Source organism: Tupaia chinensis, unplaced genomic scaffold (genome assembly GCF_000334495.1).
Source record: "Tupaia chinensis unplaced genomic scaffold, TupChi_1.0 Scaffold145774_1, whole genome shotgun sequence".
Classification (NCBI taxonomy): Eukaryota; Metazoa; Chordata; class Mammalia; order Scandentia; family Tupaiidae; genus Tupaia; species Tupaia belangeri.
This window is the reverse complement of record NW_006205632.1, coordinates 12,683-17,211: the sequence shown is the minus strand read 5'-3', so window position 1 is coordinate 17,211 and position 4,529 is coordinate 12,683. Positions and strand designations below refer to the sequence as shown.

Here is a 4,529-nt window from a genome sequence, read left to right as displayed (position 1 = left end):
ATGGGGGCCCTGTCAGGTGAGCACACTGGGACAAAGATGACCTTAGTCACCTTCAGGGATCTCAACTAGTCATGCCTTAACTGATTAAGTCAAGTATCTTCCCATAGTACAAAGTAACTCTTGGCACCTCTAATAGCCAAAGGCAACAGAGCCTTAAACCTGATTAAAAAAAATTTTTTTTAACTGAAAAAAACAAAAAACACCCATGATTCTTGGGTTCCACAAGGGAAATAGAGAACCCTAGTGGGTGGGTGGTTCCTTTTTACATGCTCCTCATGGACAAAAGAGGTGGAAAGACAGAAGTTTCAGAGGAATAAGATTGGGAGATCTGAAGTTTTCCCAAAGAGGAAAGGCCATGTCATGCAACTCTTACACATTCATGGATGAAAGTGGAACCCATGTGGCTGAACAGGGTTTGAGTTTCGGCACATCAGAATGAAAACAAGTCTGGCCTGAATGCATGAGCCCTGCACCCTGATAGGATAGAGGTTTGGAGGAAGGAGCATTGTGATATGACCAGGTCCCAGTGGGGGCTCCGTCCCTCTGTCTCCGTTATGTGAACATGCACATTCCCTTTGGCATAAAAATAGTAAGTTTCCAAAAGAGCCAATGTCACTTTAGTTAGCAGAGTTTGAAGAAAAAGGACCCAATCAACAGAAAGCTTCCAAGGAACAACAGAGACCTCAATTAGATATGTATAGAATAATGACTCTACCACAAAGAAACGAATAAAAAAGACTCTTCATGCTCCAGAGATACAGCGGAACCAGGTAGTCAGCCCCAGTGCCTCTTGGTCTGGCAGTGTGCTCAGTCACTGGAGCCTGGTAGCGGCCATATCTGGGCAGGACTTGGGAAAACCTCTGCAGAGAACAGATCCCAGGACCCTGGGTGTTGTCCTTGTCATCCTTTTTCCTGAGAAGATCAGGGTGGTTGACCTAGGTGGACCCATTAAGAGCATCTTTTGTCCATGGTACACCCCAGTCAAAGATTAACCCCAAAATATGAGGAAACTAGGGAACCATTATCATGATATGTGCACTGACATCACGTAGCAACACATATGTGGGAACGCCTATTCCTTTTGATGGGTTGCAATATGCGTTTATATTCTCCCCTAAATGCCTACTTACTACAATACTCCCCCCAGCACCCCAACAATCTAAACCATACTAGTAGGATTGGATATTTTTTGAGTCTCCTTTATTCTTTTTTCATCCAAAAAGGGTGTGAAAGTGACAGACCACCCAACTCAGCCCATCAAGGTGACCTAGGTTCTTAGATCTGCCAAGACTGACACATGATGGACTTGGTAGTGAGCAGGTCAGCCATGGTGGTGGCCATATTTGGAAACCAGGAACTGAACCTACCACAGGGCATGTAACCTCTTCAGCCTTTCCCTAGGAGCAGGAGCGTGATCTGAGAATAAGTGGTAGCAGGAGTCTGTCGTGGTGGTCTTGGGAACATGGGAAACCCAGAACCCAACATCTCATCTGGAGGGTCAGGCACTGCCAGGATAAGTACAAGTGGCACTGGGCACACTCATACGAGCACCTACCAGTAGAAAGAATGGAGAACTTTCCAGTAATCAGGTTCTGGACAAGGAAGAGTAGTCCAAGTTCATTAGATATGAAATTAATGTTTGCTTTACTTTCACTGCTACCAGAAAAAGTATAGGTCACAGTCGCTATAAAATGACATCCCACATGTATTCTTGCTAAGGACATGCAGTGCTGACACCCACTGTGCATTGCTACGTTGAGCAGATATCATCCTCTGGAATCAGGGAACGTGAGTCTATTTAGCACGTGAACTAACATTATGGAGCACTCCAGCATTTTCCTGTTACCGGGCCTCTGTGCATAAGACCTGCTCCATTTTCTTGGGGAAAATACCCGGAATCACATGCTTGGGTGGAGAAGTTAGGGAAGTCTGAAGTATAGGGAACAGAGGTTTGGCAAAAAAAGTTCAGCCTGTCAGTCCCCCAAAACTGCCTACCTACTTCAGATCACTTGGAAATACCATGGGTACCTCATGAGTAGTGTGAATGAAGTGGAGCAGGGATTTTCAACTGGGCCTGGGGAGACTTTCTGAAGGCTTGTGGCGATGGGAGATACAGAGAGAAAGTATGCTAGACTTGGCACACAGAAAGAATTGATGAAGGGAGGGAAGAGGGTCTTAAATCCACGAGCCTTGAATACTAGGGAAAGTCTGCTATCTCCTTCTTGATTCTGAGGTCCCTGGGTGAGCATGAGTTTGAGGCTAGAAGGGGCAGAATGAAATAGAAAGCAAAGGCCGTTCCTGCATGTCACCCTTACATTTTTGGAATTCATGAAATGGTCACAAAGTCTGCAATGGAAGCTGAAAGATTGCCTGCTCCATGCATGTGGTTAGAGAATTAAAGACAGGTCTCTGCCAGACTGCTAGAAATCACAGGCAAATGGAGAGGAGAGGGACCGTGATTGCTGCCAACTACGTGCAAAGAAGCAATGGGGAAAATGCCCCGGGTGCTGGAGCTCTACACCTTCACAGAGGCTTTTACTATTCCGTCCCAATATGGCCCACTGCAAACAATGGGTTTCTTGTTTTACCAAGCACCATGGGTGTCCTTCCGGGTCAGCTTCCACACTATGGGGTATAAGTAGCCTGACAATGACTGTGATAATTTTGTCCCCTGTCTTCCGGAGCTCTTATTCCTTCAGGGGTCTTTCTCTGGTGTTACCTGGACATATTCTCCCCAAATCATTCCTCACCAGCAAGTCAGAGGGAAAGTTTTTTTTTTTGCGGTATTTGGAAATAACTTCTGCTTGATGGCAGTGTTGCACTATGGATGCATTACTACCCTCCTTGTAGGTCCACTCCATCCACCCATTGCTGAAGGAAACGTGCTAAGCTTTGGCCACTTGGGTTGCAATATGGCCACTTAACTTCTTGACTACTTTCAGGAAAGGCTATCTAGGTTGTGGTATTCAGTCTTGTAGAGCCTCATCTTTGAAAGGTCTTCTTAGCCAGCCTTCATGAGTTTCTGTTGTTCTTGACCATATACAGCTCTCAAAAGGTACTTGAACCTGGGATCTTGTCGCAGATCCACCAGCTTGGCCACTTGGGTTGCAATATGGCCACTTAACTTCTTGACTACTTTCAGGAAAGGCTATCTAGGTTGTGGTATTCAGTCTTGTAGAGCCTCATCTTTGAAAGGTCTTCTTAGCCAGCCTTCATGAGTTTCTGTTGTTCTTGACCATATACAGCTCTCAAAAGGTACTTGAACCTGGGATCTTGTCGCAGATCCACCAGCCATTCTGGCTATCTGCCTGGTTCTGCTCCTTGACTCTCGGGCATATACACCCTGATAACATCTGGACCCATGCTTCCTTTAGGCCTGCTGTACTTCCTGTCTCACTGGGGCTCCATCCTTCATCCTGCTGCAGACTCTGCCTCTACTCCATTTCCTCTGTTCTCTAGTTATTTATAAGAAGGAAGTGAGATCATAGGGTTAGAAAGAAGATCTACATTATGGCGATCTTGTATCTGAAACGCCATTCTATGTCTTTCAACACTGCTACCCCCAAGTTCTTGCCCTTTACCATTCTTTAAAGAAAAATCATGCTAACTAGTGACCACTAGAACGAAAATTATTCTATCACACCTGGTCAATCATCTTGTAAGGGGCTCTGTGAATTCCTCTCTGACGAGGAGAAATAGATCTGTATGAAGCCAGGCTGAGAACACACCTAAATATTTCTACCCACAGCTATATGTTTAGCATAGTAGCTTGAGACTCAATAGGAAAAGCTGCATATTTGGCTCAGACTTGGAACGAGCCCACAAATTGCCCACCAGGAAACCTTCAGAGTTGGCATTCTCACAAGAAATTGACATGGATTCCTCAGCCAGCCAGACTCAAGGTGCAGAGGCGCAGAGGCACTAGGGAGGGGTAAAGAGCAAGGAGAAACTGCTCCCCTAAATAGCAGCACCTGAGGGCCTGGCTTCTCTTAAGTTTCCCTTCTGTCTGGGAACATAGGGTCCCACACTTACGCCAGTCAGGAAGAACACCAGATTGCTCAAAAAAGACACTGTTCTCCTTGCACAGGGCCCAAGGTCCACAGCTCAGCTACTTCGTCCAGAAGGCTCTGAGAAGAAAACACATACATGTGTATGAGCAAGAAACACAGCCAGGGAGTCTCTAGAATGCAAGGGCCCTTGCAATGTCAAAGGGCTATGGAAGGCCTGAGCCTGAGACACTGCTCATACCCACACCTGCAGAAACAAGCTGACCTGCAGATGGTTAGGATGTGACCCCAGCCTTCCTGTACTGCAATGTGAATCAAGTTAGCCATGGAAGGAGTAAGGTATAGACAAGGAGCTGCCTGGGTTACTTTAAAGGAATCACAGTGAATTCTTGCCACAGAACCTGTAACTTTCTTTTTTCTTGCCCTTCTCTTGATTGTAAAACTAGTCTCCTTAACAACCAGTTTTGCGACGCACCTTCTAGGCTTCTGGAGATTTGTATCAGCCTAGTAAATCCATCCTAA

The 4,529-nt window shown here is 45.8% G+C and overlaps 1 long non-coding RNA gene across 2 annotated transcripts in view; it reads right to left on the bottom strand.

The window, feature by feature from the left end:
* The window catches only part of LOC102475527 (uncharacterized), a 26,728-nt gene extending 22,609 nt beyond the window's left edge, over positions 1–4,119 (bottom strand). For both annotated transcript variants that reach the window (XR_001369737.2, XR_337394.2), the window contains exon 1: positions 4,033–4,119. This is a non-coding gene — a long non-coding RNA (uncharacterized LOC102475527). The remainder of the gene's footprint in view (positions 1–4,032) is intronic.
* Positions 4,120–4,529: the final 410 nt, after the last annotated feature.